Consider the following 15,043-nt stretch of genomic DNA (forward strand, 5'->3'; position numbering starts at 1 on the left):
GCTTTCTAAGCACATGATTTTTTATTTTGGGTGGTGGTGTGTGTATGGCAGGGGAGACAAGTCTAAAACATAAATTTTTCTGTCATTTTAGTAGATAAAATTCCAACCTAAACCCATTTTATTCCCAGCACCAGAGAACACACTCATTATTTCTCCCAGCAGGAGGGTTTTTGTATCTGACTTGGTGGACTTGATCAGCTCTGCCCATGTGAATAAAGGGTCCTTCTTCTCCACAGGTACCCAGAGTGACTCATCAGTCTGCAAGGTAAAACATGTCTGTCTTTTATTTCATTTTTGGATTCTACAGATCCACAATTGACACCCATGAAGCATTATACCAGGCTCCCCGCAAACCTATCAGACTTGGCAAAGAAAACCCTTTATTAGAATTATTATTTTTTTTTGTTACAGCAAAAACCAAATAAAATTTACCACCTTAAACCATTTTTAACTGTATGGTTTGGCATTGTTAAATATGCTTATGTGTTTGTGGAATGAACCTCTACAATTCTCTGACCTAGTTAAACAGAAGTGGGATAGATAATATATGTGATGTATAACCAACGTATTTCTGTGAGGTACTTAAAACAGTGACGCTCATAGAAATAGAAAGGAGAATAGCTCTTGCCAGCGGCTGAAGGGCATGGGAAGTAACGGTTTAATGAATATAAAGTTTGTATTTTGCAAGACCTGAAGAAGTTGCCTAGCACTGGTTGTAGATGTTGTCTTTTCTCTAATGCATGTTTTCTTTCTTTTCTTTTTTTTTTTTGAGAATCAGATGCCCATAGCTGATTGCTTGACTTCAGGGTATCTGTTCTAGTCTGCTGGCCTGTGTGGCAGTACTGGGCTGTTTTTCTTACTTGCTGTCTGCAGTGTATTTTGAGAGTGTGTATTCAGACCCGCTAGCATTGTTTTGTTACTTCAGAATTGCATTGGCCATTTGGGAATAGTTTGAACATCTACGTGATGTCATTGGGGTTTTCATAGACATTTCATTGGCAGATTGATTTTGGTAATACCACTTTTACAAAGCTTATTCTGCTATCTCCTAGTGGCTTCAGTTATTAAGCATTTTAAAGTTTTCACTGTAGAGCCTTTCCACCTCCTCTGACAGGCTCATTCTTAGGTATTAATTAATTAATTAATTGAGGCTATTGTGCAAAGCTTTCTTGTTCTGCCTTTTTCCTCAGCAAGTTTATTATTGGTATAAGTTGCTGATGTTTGTGTGTTAATTTTGCATCTTAATACTTTTCCCAAAGTGCTTATGAGCACTAACAGTCTTCCGGTGGAGAACTCAGGGACTAATTAGCATGGGTTCTTATTGTCCGCACATGGGGATAATTTTATTTCTTACTTTTTATTTGTATCATTTTTATTTATCTTTCTTGCTGCTTTAACTATGATTTCCAGCACTATGCTTTGTCTCATTTCTGATTTTGAGGAGCTCTTTCCTATATTGTATAAAGCCTTTAAGCATGAAGCAATGTTTGACTTGGTCAGAGGCCCTTTCCTACACCAACTGTGATAATCATACCGTTCTGTCTCTAGTGTGATGAGTACTGTTACAATTTTAGTTTAATAAATCTATAATTACCTGGGGATGGGTCTCTGGGTGAGCTGGGGGGGGGGCACCGACCTGTACCATGCAGAGACGCAGAGTATATACTTCTAGCTAGGATCCTAGCTGTGTAACCAGAGAAAGGGAAACATGAATTCGTTCCTCAGTTTCTGTTTCCTGGTTGTGGATTTTATGTGTCCAGCTGCTCTATTCTCTGTTCTCTCATTCTGCCTCTATTCTGTCAAGCTCCTGAGAGCTTGGTCCTTTTCATCTTAGAGGCTTGCTAGTTTACTGAATGCATAATACTCAAATCTTTTCTAATTCTCATATTATATTGGAAACACACATTCATCCCTGAGTTCCTCCTCTTTCCATTTTATCCTCCCCTTCTCCTTGTTTGTTTTCCTGTCACTTTCATCATCATTGTTGTTGTCTCTGTGGAGTAACTACGTTCTTACTTAACAATAATTTTATTCTTGCTATCAAATCTAATTACATTACTTTTTCCATTCTGTTTCCTCCCTAAAGACTCTCTCATGTACTCCCCTTTTCTATCAAATTTATATGCATACAAATAATATTATATGGACTGAACGGGTGGTGTTTATATTTTAGTTATATATATATATAAATATATCATTTTATATTTATATTATATATTTCACATTAATATTTGTTGTGGTATATAACTACATATGTTGTTTTATATATTTATCACAACATGAAGGAAGTTCTAGTCTTTAAGTGTCTTGCATAATCCTGGGTTAGTGGTTATGAATAGCTTTAGCTTTTGTTTGTACAGAAAAGTCGTTGTTTCTCCTGCAGCTGAAAAAATACCATGCTGAAAATAGGAATACAGGTTAACTTTTTTTTTTTTATTTCAGAGCATGCTGTTCTGGCTTCTAGGATGTGTGATAGGATTGATGTGTGTGTGATAGGTTTGCCTCTGCAAGTGACTTAAGAAGTTTCTCACAGCTTGAAATATGCTTTTGTGCTTTGTGCTCTTGGTATTGTTACTACTATAGGATGTGGAGAGGTTCTTTGTTAGTCAAGTCTGCTTAAGGCTCTAAATGTCTCTTGTACTTTGATGTTTTGTGTCCCTTTCTAGATTTGCTATTTTTTAAAATTATTATTATTTCACTGAGTTGGTTTTCTCTGTCTTTAGTCTGTATCAAAGTTACATCTTTTGTGACACATCTGTGAGTTGATTCTCTTAATTGTCTCCTAGAGGTCTTGAATGTTGTGTTCAGGACCATTTGGTTTTTTCTTTTCTGCTCTCTGACTGCTGCCTAGCCCTGCCTTCCATCCCTGAAGATGCTCTTTCCTCTCCTTTCTGGTTTGTCACTGAAGGTCCTTTCACTGAGTTTTATTAATTGACTTGTTGGTCTTCTTGGTTCCAGATTCATTTCTTCCCCCTTTAGCACCTATCTTTTTGTTGAGTTTTGCAAAAAAGAAAAAGAAAATGCTGAATTTCTCGTTCAAGGTTGGATTTTCATCTAGGTTTGAATTGATAGCTTTATTTGTTTGTTTGTTTATTTGAGTCCTCTTCCTTCCTTCCTTCCTTCCTTCCTTCCTTCCTTCCTTCCTTCCTTTCTTCCTTCCTTTATTTTGGTTTCTCAAGACAGGGTTTCTCTGTATTGCTTTGGAGCCTGTCCTGGAACTTGCTCTGTAAATCAGGTTGACCTTGAACTCAAAGAGATCCACCTGTCTCTGCCTCCCAAGTCCTGGAATTAAAGGCATGGGCCACCACCACCGGGTGAAGGTATTACTTAGTTAGCAATTGTTTTTTAAAGTTTAATTCCCTATGCCTCTCGAAGAGGAGAAAACAAACTTTCTGTAAGAGGAACAGCAGAATTCAAATAAGCATTTACTTCCTATTGAAGTTGTATTGTGTCATTCTTACATCATTTGTAAATTTCTTTCCTCTTTTCCTCCTTCCCTTTATTAATCTTCCTCCCTCCCTTCCTTCTTTCTGCTATCTCTTCTTTAGTGACTGAGTAGAATTTAGATTGTGACACTCTGTAATTACATTTTCTGTGGTAAAATAAGTGTCTGTGTGAAAGACTACATTATTAAACAAACAAACAAGCAAGCAAACAAAAAACAACTCTGACAATGTAAATGTGGTCTGCCCCACTGAGATGATGGGAATTGAGCTCAATGGTTGCCAGGCACCTCAGGATTACCATTGAGAAAATGAGGGAGTTTGTGAAGATGAGGAATGACAAAATGAATGTTCCTAGGACCCAGGTGGCCTGGCAAATGAGGAGGAAAGGGGTGACTTTGAATCAAAAGCTGAGCAAAGTGGTTGGTGGTGTCTCTGTTTATTTGATGGCACAGGAGTGCCTTGAATCTTTGAAGGAAGCTAGGTCTTAGCTCTCTGACTCACTGTCCATAGAGATTAAACAAGATTTGTCCATACTGTATATTTTTAGATCATCTATCTCTCAAAGGAAAGTAAATTCATAAAAACATACTGATAATTTTAACAATACTGATGTGTAAAACCATTAAGAAAGATTTTGGACAGAATATAGCCTATTGTCTGGTTGTTTGCAATATCTCTTTTGAGTTCTAAAATTCTTCGATTTCCAGATTTCAAGGATAGATTAAAAGTACTGTCAATCATCAGAGTCTGTAGCTGAGTTACATATCTTGGGTCACACAAAATTATATGTTACTCTCTTGGTTCATCAGACTGGATCAAGTAACTTAAGACACATAGACACTTTCTCTAAGCACTATATATTCATATTAGTTGTACTAAGAAAGATTTGTGTCACAACTCAGATCACATTTAAAAATGATACATGATTCACTATATTCCAAACCAGTCTTTTATTTGATCCATGAGATCTGTATTGAATTTCAATAAGCCTGAAGAGATAAATACATCAGTTCTTGTCTCATTCAATTTCATGAACTGAACAAAACATAAGATTTCTCTTCTTGGTTCCTGTGTTCTTTTTCCTGCATAATCTTTGGGAACATTCATGTTTGTCTTATCTTTTATATTAGACATCTCTCTCTCTCTCTCTCATCTGTACATATGTGTACGTGTTGAATGTATGTATTGTATATGCATATGTGTACCTGAGTATGCCTACAGAAGGCAGAGGAGGACATTGGGGAGGGACCTGACTCTTTCTTTGCCTTATTTTCTTGAGACTGGGTCTCTCACTATTTTTTTTAAATATTTTTGGCTAGACTGGCTGGAAAGTAGTTTCTAGTTATCTTCCAGTCTCCTATGGCCACCTCCAAGAGCTGGGGTTACAGGCACATGTGGCCATGTCTGGTTTTTATGTGAATTCAGAAAATCTGAACTCGTATCTTCATGCTTACTCAGCAAGGATTTTTATCCATTGAGCTATCTGCCTAGTATGAGAACTCAGTCTTTTTAATACCATTGCAGTAGTGGTTGAAGCACACTCTCTTCTTAGCATCTTTCTTGCTTCCTTCTTATATAAGCAGTATGCTTCACATCTTAAGCCTAGAATTGAGGCTCAGAGTGTGGTCATCAAATCACCATAATGGGGTGCAGAATGGGTGTATAATCTAGATCCATGCGTCTCAAATTTTAGAGTGAGCCAGAATTACTTAGAAGGCTGGTGTGTGTGTGTGTGTGTGTGTGCATGAACATGTGGGTGTGTATGCAGATATGTGTGTGTGTGGAAGTCAAAGGTCAAACTTGAGTTTCATTCTTCAGGTGCCACCCCCTTACATTTTTTTTAGACAAAGTTTCTCTGTGAGTTTTGGTGCTTACTGCTTAAGCTAAGCAGGCTAGGCAATGTGATATGTTTGTCTCTGGCTCCACAGTTTAGGCATAAAAATGTGTGCAATCTTACCTGGCATTTTTGTATGGATTCTTGAAGTGGAACTCAGGCGCCATGGCAAGCACTTTGCTGACTGAGCTGTCTACCTATAACAGTGATATTTTTTAAAATTGTTTTTCCTTAGTGATTTAATTTTAATATTTGAGAGTTTCATAGGCAAACAAAGTCAGTTTTGATCAAACCCACCCTTATTTCTTCCCTTCCAAATCCTCTCTTATTCCTCTCCACTTTTCCTCCCCGACTTTCAGTATTCTTTTTGTTTTTAAACCTGCTAACTCAATTCTCACTGCCAGTATATACATGAGTATAGGATCATCTAACAGAGCTTGTGTAATCGCTCAGGGTTTGAATCCCCCAAAAAAGTTGACTCCCCATTTCTACAAGTGATCAGTTGCTAGTAGTTATTCAGATAGGAGTCAGACTTTGAGATCCCCTTCATATCCTTTCTGGGATTTTGTCTGGCTTGAGTTTACCCAGGCACTTTTGATTTTTTTGTGTGGAACAGCCCTGTCATACCCAGAAGAATACTATTTGCTGTGATCATCCACTGCCTCTTGCCTTATGATCTTTTTGCTTTCTCTTTCTTGATGATCTTTGAGTTTTGATAGGTGGGGGAGGAGGGAGGGTGGTACAGGTATCTCATTTAGGGTTGAACACTGCAGTCTTGTTATTCTCCTTACATTATCTGCTAGTGAGCCTATGTATTGATTGCCATCTACTGCAAAAAGATGCTTCTCTGATGAGGAATTAGAAATGAACCATCTATGGGTTTAAAGACAGGAACTTGGAAGTTCAACATTGTGTTCACTTAGCACAATAATAGTAGTAGGCTCTCCTCTGTGGTCTATGACCTACTCAGTCATCAGTCATCAGTTCTTGGCCTAATTAACAGTACCTGACATGAGTTCCATCCTGTGGAGTGGGCCTGAAATCTAACCAAGAAGTGTTTGGTTACTCCTATAACATTTGTGTCATTATTGCACCAGTGGGCCTATGTTGTCAGGTCAGTTATTTCTGTACCTCACAGGTTCCAGAGCTGGGTAAGAGCTCCTTTAATAGCTTACATTGCACCTTCCAGCACTGTGAAAGCTAGACAGTAAGGATGAAACTTCCAGGCCAGGATCAGCTTGATTGCTACATGTTGTATGACTCAAGTGTGCGTTATCTTCAGCAATAAGGTTTCATCATCAAATATGAACTGCCTCTTATACCCCGCCTTCCTCTCACCCATCATACTTAACTCTTCTTGCTCTATTATTCTCATTTCCTCCTCATAACACCTGCATTTTAGCCTTTCTTTGAAAGATTCCATCATGGTCCTTTACTATTTTCCAGATGTACATGGGCTCTCATATATACATGAGGTTCAAGGCTAGCATTCACATAATGAGGGGGAACATACAGATCCTCTTTGGTAATTTCATACACAAATACAATGTATTTAGGTCATATCCATCCCTCCCTCCCAGCCCATCTCCTCCTAAACCTCTCACATCAACCTTCCAGTGTCATTTCTTGCTCTTCCATCTTGCCCTTGTCTTTACCATCTTCTTATTTCCCACCTCCAATGATTATTATTAACAAATGAATAGGTAATGTATCTACCGTTCCTTGGGTAATGATCATGGCCACAATTAGAGAACCATTGACTTGACATAATGATATTAGACCAAAGAATGCTTTTGGAATTCTACATGTGTGTTAGTTGTTTCCTCATATGTTCTGTATAGAAAAACAGCCACATCTTGGATACTTATAACAATAAGTATTCACTTCTCTTTCAAACATGCTAAGATTGCTTGGTGTCTGGTTGGCTGCATGTATCTAGGTTAGACTAGGATTCCATTCTGTTATGTGTATCTTCCATCTTTCCTAGGCCAGGAACACTTAAATGAAAGCACAGTCTTTCAATGACAAAAACAAAGTGTAAGAGGTCAAAGTCACTATAAAATCTTATTTCATCTTTAACTCATGTCACACGTACTAATATTCTGTTATTCAAACAAAAAACATGGCCAATGCCAACTTCAAAAGTGCTCCTGAAAAATGGAGGTGAACTAATGAATATCTACTGAATGGTAATATAGTACATGGCATCTGGAGAAAGTACATTTTCCCCACTGGTTTATAAGCTGGGAAACTATAATTTTGGATCTGCTGGTGATTTATTTTGCAGCCACATAGAAAACATCTCCATTGAAACAATGCCAATGACAGATAAATTCAGCCAGAAGACAGGGACAGATTCTTGGATATTTAGCTATATTAAAAAGGCCCATGATGATCTTCTTTTGATAGGTAAATTAAGATGTGCAGGGGAGTTCAGAAAGACCTGTTGATTGTAAATCGCAGAAAGATGTTAGTAATGACACAGGAACAATACTGGCTTAAGTGAGATGAATTTGTATGTTTTCTTTCTATCTGGAAGTCTAAGACAGGCTTGGCACTCCATTCTTTCTCTCTGCTCTGCTCTTCTGTTTCTCTTCCTATTTCTTCCAGTTATCCTTTCCCATTATATACAGAAGTCTTCCAGTGCATCACAGGAAGACACCACCTGAGACATAAGTGTTGAGTTAAAGTAGATTGTATGTAGCTCTCAGAGTCCTTAGGAGTGGTTCTCTAAAGACTGGTACACAGCCTCCTGGTGAGTTTTGATTTTACTCTGAGTGGATTTGGTATGAGGAGGACTGCATGCTTATGTGTGAGTTCTTGTTCTCTTGGTACAGAAACAGATGTTATGAACAATCCAGTTTATAGGATGGAGCATCATTAGAAGGGAAAATAAAATTTCTAGTTCTTTAGTATCAATTGTCATGTTCATCCTCTGTATATGTGTGTGCACATGTATGTGCGTGTGTTGGTCTTTTGAATAAACTAGTAATTCAGTGTGTGTTTTAGGTTTCTCCTATATGCTCTTAGGTACATATCTTCTCCATTTGAATTTGGTTTTACATTTATTTTATAGTAATATGTGTACGTGTGTAAGTACTTAGTTCTTTCCAGCATTGCTCACTCCAAAAAACTCTGAATTCCATTTTGAGCCAGGTGTTGGGTGCTGACTATAAGAAATGATTGCTGAAGTTGTTAATTCAGTAGGTGTCAGATTTCAGCCTCTGAAATACCTGCCAGGCCAGGATTATAGAGCAGTCTTCTTCTTCTCCTTTTTTTACATAGCATCTACACCTTTTAAGTGATATTAAATTTCATAAATTCTTATTTTTGTCACTAAGGAAGATCAAACTGACCCAGCATAGAAGGAAAACAATGTTTCAAATTACTTTTGAAGTCAAGAAACATCTTGATCTCAATACCTGTCCCATCTAGCTGGACCTTAGAGAATATGCTTTATTCATTTTCCTTGTCAACAATTATTCTAATTTCACTGTCATCTTTTATGAGATATTTCAGAGCTCTAATCTAAATCTAAGCCAAGAGGTAGCATTTGTCCTTGGAATACATATATATAATGAGCAATATTTGTATGATTTGAATAACACTTTCAGAGAATTTATGATATAATGTCATGCCAGCACCCTGAGAGGATTTATTTCTGCCTTGGGAGATAATTATGAGGTGCTCATCAGTGGGAAATAACACAAATTATCCTTTCCCAGATTTTATACAGATATTTTTACAATTATCTGAATAAACATTATTAAAAACAACTTGAGGTCACAATGCCCAATTTCTCACTTGATCTGTATTTGTTATCATGTTAATAATTACAGTTCACAGGTACAGGGCATCTACTGTTAACAGTGCTTGAATTAAGAACCTCTTGTTCTTTGTTTAATCCCCTTAACCATTATTTCTACCATTTAATAGAAGATGCAATTGATTCTCAGGTCTGGTAATTGTTCAAGGTCACAAGGGTAATAAGCAATAAGCAATGGAGCTGGCCATCTGTGTCTGGGCCTTCTCCTTCAGAGCCAGAGTGATCGCCATTCTCTTAGTTTGCTGTGATAGTATGCTCCCATAGGGAAACCTGGAGGCATCCATCAGTTTGAAGTTGCCTTAAGAAGTCCAATGTTGTGGGATATTTGTACACCATGAGAAGATATATTGCTGTGATTGGTTTAATAAAGAGCTGAATGGCCAATAGCTAGGCAAGAAGTATAGAAGAGACTTCTGGGCAGGGAGATAAGAAGTAGGAGATAAATCAAGGTGCAAAAGAGACACAGAATGAATCAAACACACAGAATAGGAAAGAGAGATTAAAAGTCACTAGGCAAAATGTAGATGAATAAATATGGGATAATTTAAGTTATAAGAACTAGTGGGACAAGGCTAAAGTAAGTCTGAGCTTCCAAAATTAATAATAAGTCTCTGTGTTATTATTTGGGGGTTGGAGATCCAAAGATAGTCCTGTGAGAGAAAGCTTGTTACAGTCTAACCGTGGTTTCCTTTAGACTCATATGTGAGTTCTTTCATACACACACTTAGGAAACATTTGTAGCAACTCTTACCCATGCCAAGTCCTCTGCTAGCATTTTGAACTCAAAAGCAAACACCATGCAATCTCTGCCTCTAAGGACTTGCATGCTTGTATCCAATTAATTTTCTGTCTTTCACAGATTTCTCTTTTCGTTACCTTATCTTTGTAGCATCAAAGAGTGACAGTGGCCCATTTTAGGCACCAGGAAATCTTCCACATCTGATTCTAGTTGCATTTTCTAATGTCAAGATACCGTAGTGTAGAAAATGTAAGGCATTTATTCTGCCAAGAAATCTTGCTTGTTAATGTAAGACTAACAGTTTAGGCTTCAGAGGACACATCGTTGGCTAGAGAAAACAGGCATCCCAAGCATCTGCTAATTCCATGAAAGAGATGAAACTGGTTAGAATGACGTAATTCTCCCACCTGTAACAGCCTTGCATTACTCAAGGAATGTTGTGAGGAGAATGATTTGGGCAGTCGTCTTTAACTCCAGCCATGAGCTATTTCTGAGAGGCCTGAACTGTATGTACTTACAGTCCTCCCAGGCTCCTGCATTTTGTCAAAATCTTTCTTCCCCCTTTTGTTAAAAGGACTAAAAGAGCTGCACATTTGATCAGAGTGGAAAAATCAACAATAGCTACGGCAACATGAAAACCTATTGTTCACATTTAAGTTTCAAATTTTAGAACTTGTTTTATTAACAACTTGGTTTGAAAATCCAACTTTAAAATTTTTATTTTTATTATTTGAAATGAAAATATAATCATATAATTTCCCCCTCCCCTTTCTTTCCTTCAACCCATTCCATGTACACTTCCTTGCTCTCTTTCAAATTCTTAGCCTCTTTGTTGACACAAACACACACACACACACATACACACACACACACACACACAGTATATAAGTGCATTTTGATCAATGCTACTTGTATGTACATGATTTCAGACCTGACCACTTGGACCTGAGAGACTTTTCCCTTGGGAGAACTATGTTTTCAAGAAGGATTCCTTAGTTTCCTGTGGTTCTTTGTCTGGGATTGGGGCCCTTTTGAATTTTCCCATTCCAGGTTAACATATCTGTTGTTGTTGGGGCAACCATGTTGTTGAGACTTCACAGGTATAGCTTCTTGACATTTGGAGGAGACAGTCTCATGGCATCTTCTCATTCTTCTAGCTCTTGAAACCTTTCTGTTCCCTCTTCCTCAATGTCCCTGTGCCTTAGGTGCAAGAATCGTGCTGGAGATGTATCTGCTGGTGCTGAGTGCCACAGGATCCCTCGTCTTCTGCCTTTTGATCAATTGTAATTTTCTGTTAACAGATTTTGATTGCAGCAAAGAGAAGGTTTGTGTTACTTTGTTATGAGAGTTGAGAGCTTTGCTTGTTTATGAGTTCAAGGATAAATACTTAGAATGAAGCTAGGAATTTTACAGAAGTAGTAGGTTCTTCTACAAGATTCATGACCACACTATTCCTAGGTAGTTGGCTACATTTCCAATGTCAAGCATGATTTCCCTTTTGTTGAGTGTGCCTTACGTCCAATTGGAGAGCTCTTGGTTACCGTCAAGGTATGTATGCCACTATGGTATCCTTAAGGTTATTGTAACATGCTACTCATTGTTTTAGTTCACAGGCATCATGTCTGGGTACTGGTACCATGAATGCTAGTTCTCAGGGAGAAGAGTTTCAGGTTGATCCAGTTTGGATCCTGTGAGTCCTGTGTCTGATATGGATGGTATCTTCAGCAATATGGACTTACTTTGAACCTCTGGGTGGCAACCAAGGGTAACAGCAATAGCTAATAATATTTTGGGAGTCTTTTGGATTACCCACACCAGCAACTCTAAAGGGGGCTTCTCTTGCCTTGTATTTTTGCTTTTTATTTGAAAGTTTATGGCCCTTGAGGGAGGGGAGAGTTGTCAACCCATGTGAGGAAATTTCATTTAAACTATATATTTATAGACTTACATGTATTCTGTATACTTTGAGGTAAACAGAATAATATGAACCCATCCTGACTTGAGAAAAATCTAACTTTTAATGATATACATACGGTAAAGCCGAATAGAAGCTATTATCAGAGGGTAAAATCACGATGTCATGAGATCCTCCATAAGTAAACAGACACTTTGCTGTCTGAGAGGTGTTGCACATGGCGCCTCTCTGGAGCAGGGCTGTTGGATGAACTTGCTGGACTACACTCACTCATGCTTCTTTCTTTTTAAGAACATATTGTTCCGTTCTTGCCAAATGTATGATATTGGGAAATCCCCGCTCTTGGGGTGTGGTACCCACCCATAGCCCCTTGGGATTCTGACTCATTCAAAGTAGAAATGATACTAAGACAAAGGAAGGGAAAGAGAAAAAGAAGTAAAAACAGCACAGTTAGATATCCAATTTACACTACAGATGCAGTGAACAATAGTTTAGAAAAAGCTGTGGCCATATATTATCAACCCTCCCAGTGCTATGTATAAGTAATTGTTGTAGCTGAGCCTGAGTCCCCAGAAGCAAGATGGATAATGGTTGTTTCCTTATTATCTGCAACTCTTAGGCTTAAAATTTTAATATAAATGATTTCCTCCTCCTCCTTCTCTTCCTTCTCCTCATCTTATTCTTTTTTTGTGGAAAAGACTCTGTTTAGCTCTTCTAGATGTTAAAGTCAAAATAAATGGTATTGCATTTGGCAAACCTGTTGGCTGCCAGTAGCCACTTTGATACTAAAGGAATCCATGTATTTTCATATGAGTGTTCAGGAGGGAAGAGACTGAAAATAAGATGCTACTTTGTGGACCATGATGGGCTGGGTTAGAATGTTTCTGAGATGAGACAACAAAAGATCTCTTCCACAGGCTGTGGTTGCTCCTTGGAAATATCCCCATGGGACCATCTCTTGCTTTTAAACCAACTTTCCATTTTTCTCTACCTTTGTTAAAAAACAAAACAAAATAAGGAAACAGCAAACAAAATTTAATTTGATCTCCAGAATCTCATACTATTCATTACTTCTTTAAAAAATTGCCTGTCTACCCCACCACACTTAATAAATATTACTAAACTGATTCAGTACTGTCAAATGTCCTGCAAACTCACTGTTTACTTATAACAAAAGTCCAAGCCATCTTTTAGTGATTACAGTTGTACTACTTTTGATGGAATACAAGAAAAACCCCAAGTTCCAGAAGTCTATTTCCTTTGCACATTAAGAATCTAGTCAAGAAGTTATGATTTTATAGTTAGTATCAAGTGATGCCATGAGATTGCAAACAGATTTCCTGGGGAGGCTTCCACACCAGTGCTATTTAAAACTAGTTTTTGAAATTTGTTCAAATCATTCAAGGTTAAACCATTTCTTTCTCCAAGTGAATTTTGGGAATGCTTTGATCTCTTTTATTCCTAGTACTGTAAGATCAGCCCTGTGTACTCAGTGCAGTGTCTGTTGAGTCTTGTGATTTTTAATCTCTTCACCAGATTATTCTTTACCTAACTCCAGCTTCTCCCACAAGTATCCTGTTACAGGAACATCTAAGGATGAAGGAAGGATGCCATTTAGTGAGACTGTCTTTGCTGATATCCCCACACAGCACCTGGAACCTTTAGTCACCTCTGCCAAATGCCTTGGTTTTCCAATAGACACCAGAAAGCTAGAATTCTATCTACGTAAGTCCACCTGACACTGATGTGTTGATACATAACTAAAAATTACTATGTGGAGATAAGGCATGAATGTTGGGTTTAGTCACCTTCCTTCCTATTTGATATAGCTAGTGTAATGATGGGAAGGAAGAAGACTGGGATGGTACAGGGTGTGTTCCTATGCTGTTTGGGAAAGAGGTCTTCAGTCTTTGTGAAGTATTTAAACTTCTTTTATAAGCTGCATCAGGAGCAAAGCACAGTAAAACTATTTTTATATCAACAGCTCTTGTGCAAAGACAGTATGACATCAGCCTAGGTTGAGAGTACTTGTTATGCTCGTTTCCTTGGGGATCCTTGGAGGGCTTATTTTCAGCTCTGGGCAGCCACCCGTTGCTAACAGTTTCTTTAGAATATGGTGGGTAGGAGGTTGGGCAGAGCATGAGGACTCAGACCTTGTAGACAAGGCCAAGAGTAGAGCACATCAACAACACAGTCCTAGATTTCCTTGCAATAATGACTCAGGCAACTTAACAATTTAAGTGGAGGAAACTAAATGACATGCACCAAGAGAACAGGAGCCAGAGCAGTGTGGGATGTGACATTTGGAGCCAGAGTTCAGCTCAACACTGGCAGGTTTAAAGTGGTAATTTTAAACTGCATTGGAGGGCAGAGAACTTAGATGTGTCTTGAGAAGTCAGAGTTCTCACCCAAAATACCATTTTGTCTCTTCTGGGTTCATGATATCTGAAACTTGCTTCCAACAGCTCTCTGTGCTCTTTTGTGCTGATACTGGCTAATAAAGCCAGTGTAAGCAAAGGCTGACTAAGCCCAAGGAAGAGCCCCTTATTTGAGCCTAGAAGTTGGAAATGGCTGTCGAAGGTGAAGGTGATGTATGCATCCATTCAGGAGCTTTCCTTCTGTAGTTGGAGGCAGGCTCATTGACTCCACTACAGCTGAGGTTGGATGAACATGGGAAAATAGGCTACTGGGTGAAACGTGTCCGCCAGTTCCAAAACTTGTTGATTATTATTCACAGTTTCAGTAAGAGAGACTCACTGGTGAGGACAAACATAAGCGGCAGCTCTAATCAAACCTGAATCTTGGGGACCTTGGCACTCAAGACTGTGCTTCTATAAGAGCTGTGAACTCATGAGGGGTATCTACACATCTGGCTCAATCTGGTTACCTGGAGATCAGGGATGATTTAGGCTCTTTCCTCCTGTGCTTTGAAGATCTCTATTTCAGGGTAAGGATGAGGCACAACCACTCACTAACTGTTAAGTCGCTACCTAAACTGATTTTGGTCAGTGGCTCATATGTCCCATTTCTGTGGTTACAGAAAATTACATGTCCATGCTAACTCCCAGAGAGGCAGCAAAGTACAATCCCACCACAAGTTTATGGAGTACAGAAATAGCAGACGTGTGTATGGCCACTACAGCCATCAAGATTCTGGTGCTTATTTCCCCTGAATCATTCTAATATTCCTATATTTAGAAATCTTCAGTGTGTTTAATTCATCGGTAGAGCATCCTCCAAGTGGAGGCTTGGGGCCCTCTCTGGCTTTTGGTAAGGCATTAAA

This window comes from Phodopus roborovskii, unplaced genomic scaffold (genome assembly GCF_943737965.1).
Source record: "Phodopus roborovskii unplaced genomic scaffold, PHOROB, whole genome shotgun sequence".
NCBI classification, from domain to species: Eukaryota; Metazoa; Chordata; class Mammalia; order Rodentia; family Cricetidae; genus Phodopus; species Phodopus roborovskii.